This window comes from Panthera pardus, unplaced genomic scaffold (assembly GCF_024362965.1).
Source record: "Panthera pardus isolate Hobbes unplaced genomic scaffold, ASM2436296v1 HiC_scaffold_17, whole genome shotgun sequence".
NCBI classification, from domain to species: domain Eukaryota; kingdom Metazoa; phylum Chordata; class Mammalia; order Carnivora; family Felidae; genus Panthera; species Panthera pardus.
The window spans coordinates 66748325-66766052 of record NW_026526732.1 but is presented as its reverse complement, the minus strand read 5'-3'; the positions used below and the strand labels follow the sequence as shown (position 1 = coordinate 66766052).

General features: G+C 34.6%; 1 pseudogene; it reads left to right on the top strand.

Moving 5' to 3' along the window:
• Window positions 1-8431: 8431 nt before the first annotated feature.
• On the top strand, window positions 8432-8876 carry LOC109263248 (pyruvate dehydrogenase (acetyl-transferring) kinase isozyme 2, mitochondrial-like; annotated as a pseudogene).
• The last annotated feature ends 8852 nt before the right edge of the window (window positions 8877-17728 follow it).

The following is a 17728-nucleotide window of genomic DNA, read 5'->3' as shown; positions in this document are numbered from 1 at the left end:
CTACCACATCTGTAATCTTGATTCCATGCTACCAAGTCTGTATGGTTTTAGGTAAGACATTTAGCTTCTCTTAGACTTTATTTCCTCGTATCTAGAATGAGAGTAATGAAGACAGTATTATAGAACAGCAGTCCTCAGACTTTGGTGTGTAAAAAAGAAAAAAAATCCAGTAAAAGTTAACAAAAATATAAGCAAAACAGGGGAGGCTAGGTGGCTCAGTCGGGTAAGTGTCCAACTTCAGCTCAGATCATGATCTCATGGATCGTGAGTTCAAGCCCCACATGAGGTTTTGCACTGACAGCTTGGAGCCTGGAGTCTGCTTCAGATTCTGTGTCTGTGTCTCTGTCTTCCCCCCACCCCCCCTGCTCGAGCTCTGTTTCTCTCTTCAAAAATAAATAAACATTAAAAAATTAAAAAAAAAAAAAAAAGGTAGATTCCTCCAGCCCAATCCTCAGGTTCTCAGATTCTGATTCAGTGATCCTTGTTGAAACATTTCAGGTGACTCTGACAGAAACGAAATTTGGACTTTGAAGAATAGACTCTTATGAAAGTCAATGAATAAATACAATAATTTGGCACATAATTGGCACTAGCAAAGGAATTATACCTCCAGGTTGTAGACTATGTAATTTAAGGAAACATACTAAAGTAATGAATCAAGGGAAGCCTGAGGGTAGAGTACACAATATTTGTTATTGGGGATTACAAAGAAAAAAATATTTCACCACTTTAAAGATGGAGTTACATGAAATAAATATTAAACAAGGCATTAAAAAATTTCCAAAGTATTAATTTCAAAGGTATTATAGTATTTTATATAGACTAAGGCTATTCTGATGACAAATTAGAAGCAATACAACAATGAAGACAACAAAATTTAGGAGTATTAAAGAAATAAATAAAATCAACTAATAATGAATAATTATAATTAATATAATTAATAATCAACCAGTAACAATTATTAATAATTAACTAATAATTAATAGTTATAATTAATAGAGCCATAAATCATTCAAACTTTGCCTTAATCACATGTAATCAAGCAATTATAACGATAATGGAAAATATGACACAACTATTCTAAAAATTAGTAAGAATTGATACGTAGATATTTCTAAAAATAAATCACTATGAACAAATTATTACAAAGGACAGAAATAAATTTTGTTGTTAAGGAGATATAGAGAAAGAACTTTCTTTACTGATAACAAAAGACATGCATAATAATGCAAGTTAAAACAATATTAATGATTAATTTTACATCTATTAATCTAATGAAAATCATTAGCTTGGTTTGCCAGGCTATGTAGAGGCACATACATGTTAAATGTTGTTAGTGAGTTATAAATCTGCTCAGTTATGCCCAGGAATGAAGCTGATAGAAGGCAATATAGCTATTAGAAAAAAAAATGGAGTATATTCTTAGAAAAACTATTCTTAAGAAAGAATAACTGGTATATTTATTTAATATGCCTAAAATAACACCATCTTTTTTAGATCACTGATCATAAAGTCTATGCTTTTTCCATACTTAATATTTAAAATATTTGGCCAACACTTTAAAATGTTTTGGAATTATTCCCTTAAATGATGTATAATGATGTGTAAGATATCCCAAAAAAGTGAGCTCTACTGGTAAAACACTACTTTGGACTTCTCAACTAAAAAATACTGATTGGATTGGTAATATTGGACTGTGGGTTTCCTGGCTTGGTTCATCATTCCTGGAATTAAAGTGAGATTTAGAGCTAAGCAATTGATCGCTTCAAGTGATTTATTAATTTTGGTGAAGTAATTAGCTTGTTGATTGTTTTCACTGAATCAATTAATTGTTGGAAAAATTAACCAAGTTATTTAGTTGTTTGCTGAAATTGCTTTAATCATCTCCACTTTCTTCCTTAGTTTTTTCCAGGTAAGAACTGGATCTTAACCACAGAAATCATGTGAGGATATATAAAGTGGAAAAGAAAAGGTACTTTTAGTTCGGTTGATATTTTTTGTTACATATATTTAGAACCTCAGATATAATGGACTGAAAATAATAATTACAAACACTTAACAATGTTCGTCATAGTTTTGCTATGAAAAAATTTGGTACTTCTTACTTGGCTTCAAAAGGCAGCATGACTTCAAAGAAAAGAGTATCCAAAACTTAGGAAGTATTGTATTACACACCAGAACCTCTAATTCCATTCACAATATGCAATGAAGTTTTATTCATGATAGCAAATAAAAATTTAGCAAGAAATGATCCAATTATTAGTATCTGAGCATGAGTAATCCTATTTTTATGCCACACATTTTATCTAAAAAAAAAAAAATTTGAATTGAAGGAGTATGTCTAGAACAAAATCTTCTACAAGGCTATCAGTGGATTAAGTTCTCTTACAACTGTAGTTACTCCTACAATTGCTACTACAATTGTAACATTCATTTTTGTTCTCAACATTAAAATATATAGGGGAGAATTAGAAGTTACCAGAATGAAGCAAAGATCTATCTTCGTATATCTATTTCTCTGTAAAAAATTTCCCTTTTAAAGGTGGTTAGACTTTTCAAATGATGTTGGTTCTATTAGAATTTGATAGATGTTGATGTGAAAATTTGGGAGCCAGAGCTATAGTAACAAATTTCCTAAGGCTATTTATGATATGACTCCCATCATGTGAACCCCAAATTATCAGTGCCATCTAATAAACTCAAGAATATCACTGATGCCAAGGTACAAACTGCTCATTTTTTCTTCTTCAGTTCTCAAAGGAGGATATTTTAAGATTCAGAAAGCAGAGTTAAGTAGGAATGGAAATAGGAAGTTCTTTATGTCACTAGGTAACATAACTGTTCGTTGGTACAGTGCAGGATTTGGGAGGGAAAATCTTATTAAGTAGATTTTCCCTAAACTACTAAACCATTACCCTTGCCTGAGAGTAATTATGACAACTGTGATATTTAAAAACCTACACAAAGATGGAATCTACCACATTACCCCAATAATACTGGATATATTCTGATAGGATAAATTCTCTGTGTTCTCAGGAATTTTATGATTTTTGAGTCAAAATAGGAATCAGTAATAGAAAACCTGTATAGCATTGTAACTAGAAGAAAGAACATGGAAATATTAAGTCTTGATCTGCTTAATCAGAACTGTAAATGGAAAAATATAGTGGGGAAATCACTGAAGTCCTTTCATAATATTATTGATCTCTAATGCTTTCTAAAGAGACTTAGTTCCAGTTTCAAATAAGAATCAACTACTTAGAGCTGGGGGTGGGGGCAGAGGGCAGTGGTGGTAATAGAGAATAGGACTACATTAGTTTCATTTGAAAATGAAGAAAGTGGAATTTCAGGTATGCCTTCTCTAGTTAAGTAACTTTCAAAAACTTTAACGTAAAATACCATAAATACCTCTCATGATATATTTGTATTTTATTGGTTTAAATAAATATACTCTTAATAGCTGCTGATATTTTTAATAACATGCATTTCATTAGCACACATTTGAAAAATCATTCCACATGTATGTTACAAACATTTCAGTACACATATGGAATTCAGAGCACTTTGTATTAACTCTAGTGTTCATAGGTTGGAAGTCACTACTTGCAGGTCTTCAGCAAGGAAATATTTTGCCAAACAAAACTAATCTGAAGTGTCCATTCAACACAAGTTGAGGAGGCATTTTTTAAAATTTGTTTCTTAGCACAAATGAAATTAGTTAGAAGACTTTATTAAATAATGAACAGGTGCTATTATTCAAGGAAGGAGATAAAAGTTTGAAGAGAGGTATGGTGCTTTGTATCATGAATGAATGGAAGAGTGAGAGTCTGGGGGGATAACTGGAAAGTAGAAGCAGAAATGTGGGAAGGCTAAATACTACAGCATGGGTGTTGGGAGATCTTATGGATTTGAAGCACAAAAGTACAATTTTGGAAGGAATGCCTAAGGTAGGATTTTCAGCTCAACTATTATACATAATTTTATAAATTATCTACTTACGTTCTTCTGAAATCTTCAGTGTACTGATTATAGAAACTTTGAGCAGAGGGGAATTTTCTAATATAAATGTTCCGATTTGGCAAGAGCAAAAATAAGGTTTCTCTGGGAACAGTCTATAAATGATATCAGATGTGACTGAGTAGAGGTATTTCCATATTCTACTACTTGGTTCTGAGAGTGGAGGCAATGGTTGATATTCATAGACAGCATTGTAACTTGTCACTGATAACTCTCATGGATCTTTTTGCTCTTTTATCAAGGGGATGGGTCAAGTGAAAATAAACATTTCAAAGCCTTAGAGATTCCAAATTAAAGTAGAGGGCTTCATCTCTTTGAGTGTTGTACAAAAATTCAACATTTTCATGCCAAGAAAGATAAATAAAATAGAATTCAACAGTCAAAACTTATGAATTTTAATTTAAAGGAAAAGCCTCTGTTGCAATATACAATAATGTATAAATTTTACCTGATACAAATAAAAAATGCATGCATTTGCACATAAATCTATTATTACCTAAATAAGAGTACATCATTTTGCAGATACCCGTTACCATGGGTAGACATGCAACTCTCCTGTTGTAATCTCAATGTTTCAGGAGAAAAAAAAAATGTTCTCTAAAAGGGCAAAGAACATTTTTTTTTAAATAAGTGTAGTCCTGTATTAGACTGTTTTAAGTTACAACATTAATTCAAGTGAACTTTTTTTTTTGTTTTTTTGACATGTTGTCAAGTTAAAAGATAAAAGATAAACAGAAAGGCTTATATTTACCAGGATGATTTCACCTCACTAAGAAATGTGGATAGATTCTAGAGGTAAATATAAAGAGGAATAAGCCATGATGAGTGATAATAAAGATTAAAGTACAAGTTTGCCGAATCCTAATCCAATGTTTTTTTGTTTTTTGTTTTGTTTTGTTCCTTTTCTCCAAACTTTATTTTAAGAAAACCTTAAAGTTTTTATTGTGGAACTGAGAGTGTCCCAGGATTTATAATCTATCACTTCAGGAATCAGATTCTTTGTAAACTTCCCAAAGTTATTAATTAGTATAACAGAATATGGTAGTATAACAGAATACTGTGTCAGTAAATAGCTGAGATTTACACAGTGCTTTTTAGCTATCAAAAAAACCCCAACTTTTACATGCATATTAGTTTGTGGTCACCATTATGCAAAGTGTGTTCAAACTGTAAAACCAAATCATTCAGAAAGACTCTCCCATATATTCTAAATTTATATGTATCATATACAAAGATTTGCTTTTTGAAATGTTAGATTTTCACTTAAAAACTTCAGTACTCTAGAAAATATCAATTGCCTTTTTAAATCCTTCACCATAAATAACAATTTCCAAATAGTGAGGCTAACTTAGCCCAACAGAGAGAACCCAATTGCCATAAGTTTGGCATCACTTTATTGATCACTCGCATGTTCATGTATAACTTTTCAAGTACCTATAATGGGCCAACTACAAGGCTAAATATCCAAAATAAAATAGTGAAAACAACACAGTTTATATTCCAAAAAACTTACATAATAGAGGAAAATATAGACAATTAATAGATAACTCAGTACAGTGCAAATGCAAAAGTGCTCTCCTATAGATAAGTAAGGGGTATTTAAGGGGGAACACCGAAAGAGCACTGCTAAGGCAAGTTTACAGGGGCATGGAAGTCTTCCCCAAAGGAAAATATATTTGAACTGAGATCTGAAGAATGAATAGGATAAAGCACAAGAAAGAAAAATATTTCCAGAAGTACAAACAGGAGGTGTAAAAGTATGAAGAAAAGAGGGAAGACGTGACTTGTTCTTGAAAAAATGCAAGTTGTTTACATGAGACCAGGACAGTAATAAGGTAAGAACGCTAGAAAAGTCAACTGCAGAGATGGGATGGGGTCAGGCCATGAGATGAATGGTAGGCAAAGTAAAGACCTTGAACTTCACATACATACATACATACATACATACATACATACATACATAAAAGACATATCACTGCAGGATGCTATTATGCACTGAATTTCCAATGTGACTGTTAGTATTTCAATATATAAATTTTTGGAGGGACACCATTCAACCCACAACAGAGGAACATGATCATCCATAACCTGCTTTACTGAAGTATTCTTTTCACTGAATGTTTCAGATTTACATCTTTAAATAAAGTACTGTAAGCCCCTTGTGTACCTTTGTACAAATTCTGTACATGCAAAATTCTGCAAAATTCATAGTACAACATTATAAACTTCTCTTTTACTGGAGGTGTGTGCTTTTACTTGATAGTTCATATTGCTTTCTGTGCTTAATTGTCTCTGCAAAAAAACTGTAGCACTCTATAACTTATTAAATCTATGATGCACTTCCATTAAGGAACTTTAATACAGATTGTGGTAAATGTGTGATATACGTAAAGCTTTCCCTGACTGTTCATTCAATATTTATAATGACCTTTATTCATCTTTTGAACTATCCTTTTTATAATCAGTGAAGAATATGTATGTATTTCATCATCAGCAGAGTTTGACAAAGAACAAGGAAACTAGAATGAGACTCTTACAGGACCCAGCCAGTGAAGTACAAGCTAAATTTAGTTTTCCCTGTGCATAATCAATTTTTAAAACTTTTAGTTATTGTAATTTTGTGACTTAAGTTTATTAATATGGATTGAATTTCATAGGAAAATGTACAATATACAAATAAAATAATTCACTTACTTATAATCTCTATTCAAGATAAACACTAAAATGAACACATCTGTTTATTTTCAGTCTTCTAGTCTTCCTACTTCTCATTCTCCTCTTCTTTATGATCATACCCCTACCACATAATTAGCATATTATTTATATCCATTGTTTCCCCCATATACCATTCATCATGAGCGTATACTGATAGCAAATGAATTATAGGAATTAGGGTTTAGCTGAGAGTAACAACAGCAATAGCAACAAAAAAAGGTCTGTCCCATTAAGATTACAATGTTTTCTTAACTGAAAGAAGTTAGTCTGTAATCTATATATGATTTTCCTAGTGTCAGGGACTAGGATCCTTTTATCTTGTTCTCCAGAGAAAGCTTCCATCACCAAGGTTACTTCACAGTCCTAGATGGCTCTGTATCTCTTACCAGTATGTTTGTTAACATGGGAGTTGTCCTCTAAAAATATGTAAAATTTTACTCACTTTCCTCAATTTAAAAATGAACACCCATGTTCACTTAAAAATCTTGCCTAAATGCCAGCCTAGTGTCAGCATTTTGTAACTTACTTTATAAACAACCATGTCTATGTAGCATGATACTATCCTACACTGGGTGTCAATAACTACAACTGTAGGAAGATTCTGCCATTAGTAAGTTTGTGCTAGTAACTGTGAAAGAAATATTCAAAAAATTTCCATATGTAGAGTACATACTTTTTTAATTATTAGAGTTTGGACACCAGAATCTGTATCCATCTAAAATGTATTTTTTACTGAAATATAATGAACAGCTTTATAAAGCACAGTTTTTGAAGTACAATGGCAAAATAACTTTATTAAAGCAGAGGGCCTTTCAATTAGTTTGATACAAAGGCTGTCAAACTTTCACTTTCTCAGTGTTGAAGAACACAGCATTACTAAGGCAAAACTTACTGATTTCTGAAATGGCTAAAATCCTTAACTATATTATTTCTCCAGAGAAAAATAGTAGTTCAAACCAACCATTTCATTTGCTATAAACAATGAATATATCCATGGCTAGTCACACAACCAGTACCCATAGAGTAAATGTAGGGAAAAACATGATGAATTGACATTCAATAAAACTGCTCTAAAAGTAGATATTACACATTCAAATATTTTTCAAGTTTATTTCTAGCACTAATTTATGTGCTAAAAAAATAAAACACCATAATAGCATATCACTACTATTTCTCTGCCTTATTAGACAAGATAAATTGTGTAATCTTCTTTCATAGCACACGGTGAGGTAGAGAGTCATTTAATTACCTGTGAATCAAAGCAATTTAGGTAACTCTTTCTGATCATTATCACAGAGACTCAAGGAACTAAAATGCTCAATAATCGATAGCAACTCAACCTCAAAACAAAGTTAAGCCCTTGCAATTTTCCTGGAATAGGGCTCACTGTTTGACCAAGTAGGATTCCACTGACTCTAGAATCCCTGAGTCTCCTCTCCTCTGACATGGATCATCACTACCCTAGGTACTGCTTTGTGCCTGTTCCTACTCTTAACACATATCGCTTCTTAAGCTTTAAAAGTACCAGAGTGATTAACTGATATGTGTATACTCAATACCTAGAACTATATTTGACATATTCTGGGCACCAAATATATTATTTATAGAAAATTAAAATTTAAAGGCAAGCGCTGCCCGGGTGGGGGGGGGGGGGTGCTGGAGCCAGATCCCAAGCCATGCCAACTCGGCCACCACTGCCATGCGCTGGGTCCCCGCGCTGCTGAAGAATGCTGTCCCTGGCAGGAGCCCCCAGGTACATGGAACACTTCAGCAAGTTCTCCCTGTCCCCTGTCGATGAAGCAGTTTCTGGACTTTGGGTCCACAATGCCTGTGAGAAAACCATTCACCTTCCTCAGGCAGGGGAAGCCCCTGTGCCTTGCCATCATGAAGAGATCAACCTGCTTCCTGACAGAGTGCTGAGCACACCCTCGGTGAAGCTGGTTCACAGCTGGTATGTCTAGTCTCCTGGACATCATGGAGTTCCTGGACAAGGACCCCAAGGACAATCGTACCTGCACCAGGTCACTGATGCCCTGATCATCCAGAACCGCTGTGACCAGGTGGTGCTCACCATGGAATATTTACAACTTGTTTTTACAGACCTCCCTTTAGAGCATGCATTAGCTATAGGTGTTTCTTCATGACAGGGTGTCAAAAGACAACTCTATATACTGCTTTAGATAGTGTGCAAATTACACCGCATGTGTTCTAGCTGCGAGAAAGAATAATAGGTTCTTCCTCCAAACAACTAATACAAAGCCCACCATGTTAACAATGAAAAGCCCTGTAAAAAATAAAACTATGGAGAAAAAGGCTATTCTGTTGTTTTGATAGTCACATAACATTTTAACATACTGTGGTCCTGAACTTAAGACATAGTTTTGCCTTGTTTAACCCAAAATCTCTTGTTTATTTGTTTATTAAAAACAACTTCTTTCACATGGAGCCACCCTGTTGTTTTGCAAGACAGAACAGACACAAACAGAAATAGGAAAATGAAGCAGAGAAATGCATGGCTTCAGCACACCTGATTATTTGAATATATTATTTGAAAGATAGTATTTTATTCTCATGCTCTGAGTTCAGACTCACATTAAAGAATCAATTTGTTCACTGAACTATATAGTCTAGTCCTTTAGAGTCAATTTCTTATAATTATTTTGAAATAGTCTAATTTGGTAATTTTCAAACTGTTAGGAGGTGTCCTGATACCCTTATGATAGTTATGTAAAATTTTAAGAATTATAAAACCCCTAAGAATATACCCATATGTACAAAAATCTTATTGGGTTGCAAATTTCGAAAAGCTTTATTTAAGGGATGTTTTATCATCTACATCTTCATAGAGGGACATAAAGTTGAAAAAGGCCAAATAATTTATCCATGAATATCAGCTGATAAATGGATGAGTGGAAATTCAAACCCAAGACCTTTAAGCCTTTGTCTAATTAATTTTCCCCAGACCACAGCTGCCTCTTGTCTCACATGCCTGAGATTCAACTTTGGTTTTTGTTAGAATTTTTTTTTTTCAGTGCTTTCTCAAGTTAACCAAATAAAAACAATTTAGATTAACTTTAATAAAAACTATACACAAAAAATATTTGGTAGAGAAAATGCTTAAGTAATCCAATGTCCTTAGAATTCACTAATTTGAGCTATACAGGTCTCATAGCATTTCGTTTGTAAGGGCATCATTTTGTTTTTTTTCTGGAGAATTTGTGGAATAATATTTCAACCAACACTTGTCTTACAATGCTTAGGTAATGGTTCAAGTTGAATAAATGGCACAGATTATTATTGATATGTTAGTGTTGGCCAGTAAAGTTTATCACTGCTGCCACTGGATCAGATAGTATCTAAACACTTCCTTTGGTTTTCTCCAGATACCCTTAACTAAGGCCTTCAAAGACAAAAAAACCCATGTCAATTTTCGATTGTCTATTAGCCTTACATGACTTTTATTTTCACCTTTTCACTGTTTATCTAAGATGACAGAATTAGAATAAATGAGACTTTTGCTAAGAGATCTGGTATACAGAGTCTTCTGGAAAGTTTATAGATTAATGTTCTTTTTGTATTGCTATAAGTAAAAAGGCCACAAGATATGGAGTAAAACCATAGTTCTACCACCACATAATGATTCATGAACTTGTAAACATTCTTTAGCTTCAATGCAGCTTTTTTAAAAAATCTGTATGATAAAGATAACAATGCTTATTTAAAAGGGTTGCAGTGAGGAAAGAAATTAATGAAATCATGGTTTTAGTCTTTATATGCAGGTATGGTGGTTATGACTAGCATTAGACACTAAATAAGATTTAGTTTCCATGAATCTTTTTATTTTTTTTTAAATTTTTTTTTTAACGTTTATTTATTCTTGAGACAGAGAGAGACAGAGCATGAACGGGGGAGGGTCAGAGAGAGGGAGACACAGAATCCGAAACAGGCTCCAGGCTCTGAGCTGTCAGCACAGAGCCTGACGCGGGGCTTGAACCCACGGACCCGACCGCGAGATCATGACCTGAGCCGAAGTTGGCGGCTTAACCGACTGAGCCACCCAGGCGCCCCTCCATGAATCTTTTTAAAGCTATCTTCTCTCAAAGTTCTTTGATTATAGGCTACTATAGAAAAAAGTTTTCACCACAATTTTCTTTATAGGTTTGTTGGCTAAATCTCCTGGAACTCACCATATGCTCGAAGTGAGAGGATTTTGGTTAATGCTGTTTCTATATCCAGTGTTATCAGAACAGGCTCAAACAGGGTGGTTATTTTTAGATTAAAAACATACATACAAACTTCACAAAGAGAGGAGAATCTGTTTTATGTTGGATTACACTGGGTTGGTGTTTTTGTTTATAATACCCATCATCTGTGTTTGTTTTGAGGTTAGAGTTAGTCCATGTTGCTGATGATACAGTAATTTGATTACTATTTTATTCAGAAATAACTTGAAACAGTATATTCACTGCCATAAGACTGCTCTATGTTCCACCTATTCATCTGTCTCTCCCAACCCTTAAGAAACTACTGATCTTTTTATTCTCATAACTTTGTCTCTTCCAGAATGTCATAAAGTTGGAATTGTACAGTATGCAGGCTTTTCAGATTGGCTTTTTTCACTAAGTAATATGCATTTAAGGTTCTTTCATGTCTTTTCATGACATCCATTTACTATTAATCGAGAGGTTTCTTTATATTAATAGTGGGTTTCTTATAGATATAACATAGTCTTTTAGCTTTTCAATTTTTTCAGGATTCTATTACTACATCCTCTAGTTCAGAGATTCTTTCCTCAGCCATGCAGTCTATTAATAAACCCATCAAAACCATTCTTCACTTCTGTTATAGTGTTTTTGATTACCAAAATCTTTTCTCTTTTATTCTCTCCTAGGATTTCCATCTCTCTGCTTCCTTGCCTGTCTGTTCTTGCATGCTGTCTACTTTATCCATTAGAGCCCTTAAAATATGAATCGTGGTTGTTTTAAATTCCTGGTCTGAGAACCCTAACATCCCTGCCATGCCTGATCCTGACGCCTGCTCTATCTCTTCAAATTGTGTTGTTTTGCCTTTTGATATGCCTTATATTTTTTTTCTTGATAGCCAGACATTATGTAAAGAACTACTGTAAATAATTGTTATAACTAGACTTTTAGATAGAGAGGTGTGGGGTGAGGGGAGTTTTCTACAGTCCTATGATTAGGTCTCCAGTCCTTTATTTTTTTTAATATGAAATTTATTGTCAAATTGGTTTCCACACAACACCCAGTGCTCATCCCAACAGGTGCCCTCCTCAATGCCTATCACCCACTTTCCCCTCCCTCCCACCCCCCCATCAACCCTCAGCTTATTCTCAGTTTTTAAGAGTCTCTTATGGTTTGGCTCCATCCCTCTATAACTTTTTTTTTCTTTTTTTCCTTCCCCTCCCCCATGGTCTTCTGTTAACTTTCTCAGGATCCACATAAGAGTGAAAACATATGGTCTCCAGTCTTTTAATGAGGCCTGTGCCTCTGGACTGTGAACTCAAGTCTTTCTTCACCTTAACCTTTTTTTGTTTGTTTGTTTGTTTTTGTTTTTCCTCCCCTTAGGCTAGATAGGATGGCTAGAGTAGGCTGAAGTTGGCATTTTTCTTTCCTCTTATTCAGTTAGACTGATAATTCCCCTGCAGGTTAGCTTTTGATTAACTAGTTTCCCTTGAGGGCAGGCCTTGTTAAGAAAAACAAAGCATTCAGATACATGTATCAACATAGTTACTTTTTCCCTCCCCCTGCCAGAAACTGAAGGAGATTTTCCTCCAATTTGTATTGTGGGAAACCAGTTGAGTCTCTGGAGGTAAAACACACAGGGTTGTGGGGGTAGAGTGATTGAGTGGGTCCCTGTAGAGTTTTTAACTCTCAGAATTGTCCACACTGAGCCTCCTGTAATTCATCAGTCACAGTTCAGGTTTCTCTCTTCCTGTACTAATTATCAGCTATTTCTACTCACAAGTCTTTTTTACTGTGCTCTCACTGTGTATTCTTTTCTGTGACTCTCCACTACTGGGGACATTGGTGTGCCCTGTGTCCTCCCTTCTCTTATGAATCTACAATTTGTTGCTTTATGTGTTCAATTTCTTACTTGTTGGAGTAGAGTGGTGACTTCCAAGTAAGGAATCAGAAATCAGAAGTCAGCCCTTTAATAAAATTTTATTCTGGAATAGTTACTGATCTTGTCCAGAGTTCTTAAATGTTTATAAATTTTCATTTCAAGGAATCTACCTTAGGGACTTGATATAAAATGAAGGAAAAAGAAAACATAAAAGAGCTATCATTTTGCTAATTCATCCTTTTACCCTTGTAAGTTTTAAGCGCTACAACATACATACAGGTCTAAGTTCTCAGATACAAAAATAACTGAAGTGAAACCTCTATTGATCGTGAACTCACCAAGTCAGGAACATGGCTTTCCACTCCACTGTTCCTTTAAGGAAAAACAATAACCCTTCACAAAATTGAGCTGCCTACAATGCCTCACTTCAGAACTCTCCCTCACATTTCCATACTCTTCACTCTGGCTCCTTACCTACTTGATTTCAAACTCTTGAATCTGTGTATCAAAAGGCAGTTAGTGTGTGTGTGTGTGTGTGTGTGTGTGTGTGTGTGTGTGTGTGTTTGTGTGTGTGTTGGGAGTGGGAGGAAGGGCTGCCTAACATCTGTTTTCTTTTCTTTTGGCAATAAAGGCCAATTTCCTTTGGGGGAACTACAAGACATTCTTTGACCACAATCAGGTTGAAGGCTGAAATATTAACCTAGGTGCTACGCTCCTTCGTGGTGTTGAAAATGACCCAGTCTACATAGATCAATTGTTCTTTTTCCCTGGAATCCATTCTTAAACATAGAAAGCTAAGTCAGCATTGTGCTGGGATAAAACTGGAAATTAGTTGTTCCTGTGTTTTTTAACCCAGATCTTGGGTGTCCATGACTATTGATCTTTACTCAGCTGGGTTTTCTAGACTGTATTATTTTTGTGAGACCTGCTAAATGCTTTCCATTGATTCCCTTCTGGCTTGAATTACTTAGAGTGGATTTCTATTACTTATAAAGAAGTAATTTTAATCAACCTGTCCAGATTTAGTGTCCACTCTGCCCTTTTGTTCATTCTTGAGAGTTTTTTTTTTTTTTTCTTGATATCTTCCAAGGAAACCATCACTGCTATTCCAAAGAGATTTAACTTGCCTCCTTCTGATTCTCTAGCCCAGAGCTCCTTCTTGGTCAGCTCCATAACTCCCGGTATAAAATACCTAGCCTGTGCTCTGATTAGTGTCTTATTGGAGATTGGTATTAAGTGTATACTAAAATTTTATAAGAAAAATAATAAAGCTATTCACAAAAGAAAGATATGCATCCTCCAGAAAAAAGCTTATCTGAATGTTAGTATCATTTTCTGCTTCATCCCATGACCTTGCATTTAGCATTTAGGCCATACCAACCATTATCTCCAAGCAGACTGCTTCATTCAGAACTCCTTGCACTTACAACAGTATTCCCTCAGCCAGAATATATTTTTTCATTTCTTCTCCCAATCTCTGCTTGTAAACTCCATACCATGTGCCGATCACAAGTGGTCAGTGTGTAACTTTTATGGGATTCTTTATTTTCAAGGCACTGTGCTAGCTTTACATGGATTATCACATTTAAGTCTCATTAAAACACAATAAAGTAGGTACTATAAAGACTATGTTATAGACGAGGGAACAGACTTTGTAATACCATGCAGTAGGGAAGTAGCAAAAGTTGGATTTTGAGTCAAAGCAGAGGTAGCCTAAGGATTGTGCTCCTAATAACTACCGTAAACAGACTTTCTATGTAGTCAATGGTTATTTATGTGTCTATACTTAAAACATAATTGTGTGTATACTATATGTAATTGTGTATCTACTGGTTTTTGTTAAAGAACTTTGGTTAAATAAGAATTTTATTCCCCCAGCAAATCTTATCTGACCTCATTAATATTTTTAATCATTTTCACTAGTCAGCAAGTGTATCATATCTTTTTTAGTTCTTATTTCATCTGAATTTTATTATACTTAGATCTTTATATTTCTGCCTTTTATATTAAGCTTTAAGCTTCTTAAAATTAGAGCAACAGTGGGGCGCCTGGGTGGCTCAGTTGGTTAAGCAGCTGACTTCAGCTCAGGTCATGATCTCGCGGTCCGTGAGTTCGAGCCCCGCGTCGGGCTCTGTGCTGACAGCTCAGAGCCTGGGGCCTGTTTCAGATTCTGTGTCTCCCTCTCTCTGACCCTCCCCTGTTCATGCTCTGTCTCTCTCTGTCTCAAAAATAAATAAACGTTTAAAAAAAAATCATTAAAAAAATTAGATCAACAGTTATAGCAGGAAAAGTATGGGATATATAGGAAAAAGCATGAGCCCCCAAGACAGGTATGTCAGGACAAAAATCCCAGATTTTAACTTACTACTAGTGTAGCCTTAAAACAAAGGCTTCTCTCTAAGCCTCAATTTTCTTATTTGTAAAAGGAAGATCATAATATTCACATTTCAGGGTGTTAAGGAGTGTCTTATTCATAGCAGGTACTGAGTAATTACTTATTGAATCAATGTTTTTTAAGGCTTCAATATAAGCTACTAATCCACTTAACTTCCACTTTCTTATTTAAGATCTTCCAGATCTATCTCCCTTATCTCCTTAGGATCTTTCAGATTATAACATTATGCATTTTTTGCATTGTACAAAGTAATGATAATGTAAAAAATTCTAAACTTTTAATATATAAATCTCAAATGATTACAACAAAAGTAATATATAATGACTACTTGTGAATGAGTTAAAATGAATGAATTAACTTTCAGTGTAAATATAAATATATACAGGACTGCAAAACTCAATCCCATTATCTTTCAAAATATTTTGACCTGTGGACCATAGCAATATATGTTTTTTTTTTTTTCCTGGATAATTGTAAACAAAATTTTAATTTTTTTTTTGCACTACACTTCTGCACCTTTCCACCTACCTGCCCCTCTTCCACATACAACACTGCTGAATCATCCTGTGTGGTTAAAGTGTGACCGAATGTAATTTAGTAAGGAGAGAGGTGAAGTGACACGAAGCATGAAATTTAAAAATGAATGTCACACTGCTTTTCATATTGAATACTTAGCATTAATTCACATTGCAAGCAATTCGATGCAAATATTTTGTTGCAAAATAGAGAAAAGTAAAAGACTTCCTTATATTCACTGCAGTTGTGGGGGAAGTTTGAAAAATTGCTATTCAAAGTATCAGACACAGGCGCTTAGCTATGTACTGAGATTCAACTTCTGGCAATTTGAATATATATCCCTCACCCAATTATACTCACACTATTAACTTGGGGCACTGGCATATCTGGTACCACATGGATGCACCTATGTGATTCAGACTGATTTCTGATGGAATCTTATAAAGCTACAGTCTGACTCCTTAGTTCCAACTCTATCTTGTATCCTTCTTCCCCCAGGACAGTCTTTGCTTTTTGCCAGCTCTATTCCGTTTTCTATTTTTTTTTTTTTTTTTTTAAACTTCGGGAGAGAAGAAATCAATCTAAACTGTTTGAAGGTAGGAAAAAAAAAGGATGAAGAAAATAGAAAAGAAGTGTCAATGGGTATTAGAGAATGTTTTTAGTATCTTAGTCAGACTGGCAAGGCATTACTAGAGATATTTCCAAGAGATATTTACAAAACTGTTTTTCAACAATTAACATATGTTGTTGGCGTGTGAGTTTAGTAAGTCAAAATATAGGCTCACTGTCACGGACTCAACTGTGAAATTATTTCTGAGCTACCTGGCTTATGCAATAAATCCTATCTTCCATCCCACATTTTCAAAATAATTTGGTCTCTTATAAGAAAGACTTCACCTATCTATTTATACATTATCTCCATCTCAAGTATGGCACTTTATTCTTTTTTTTTTTAACGTTTATTCATTTTTGAGAGACAGAGAGAGACAGAGCATGAGTGGGAGAGGGGCAGAGAGAGAGGGAGACACAGAATTCAGAGCAGGCTCCAGGCTCTGAGCTGTCAGCACAGAGCCCAATGCGGGGCTCGAACTCACGACCTGTAAGATCATGACCTGAGCCAAAGTCGGACACTTGACTGACTGAGCCACCCAGGCACCCCTCAAGTATGGCATTTTAAATGCTTGATCACAATTTTGGAGTTATATGAATTATAACTCCAACTCACGCTTTAGATAACAAAGCTTATGGGATACATGAATGATAGATCATAAAGAAATTCTGCTAAATTCACATCAATTAAAACCTAGATTGGAAGAATTCTCCTCCTTTGGTCATATAATCTAGACATACCACTTAATGAAAGTACATGAGGTATCGATGGTATGCCTTTGAAGGAATATAGGCAACTGGACGTTTAAATTCTTTGGTTGTTAACAGCCAGACTCACTTCCTCAAAGCCATAAATCAGGTCCTCAAATGTCCTTCAGAATGTTGGATGAAAGGAATAAAAGCAATACTTTAGCTCCCATTGCAATCCACAGACAGTAATATGTTGGATTTTTGGCTAGGCAAACTTTTGATTTTGTGGGTTTCAGATCAAACTTAGTGCTTTCTACTTTATGTTTGGCACCATTCAAACCAAAGCTTTGAGGCTTTTACACCTTGTAAAGCATCAGGTAAAGTATCAAAGGATAAAAAAAATTCAGTGCAAACCACTTTGGTACATTCATTTTAAAGGCACATACACCTATGTCAGGTTGTAATGTGAAGCTGGTTATTCCTGACTACCCATGAAAACAGAACTATTTTCTTTCAGAAATATCATTTAATATTTGTCTGCTAAGACCTACACTTAATACAAAGGAATTTACAATGAGAAAATTGAAGTTGACAAGCTCCTATAAAAAACAAAGTAAGCATAACTGACTAAAAACAATTGTCTTCCAAATTCTATGCATCTGATGAATTTTTTCTTAGAGTTAATTATAAAATTGATATTAA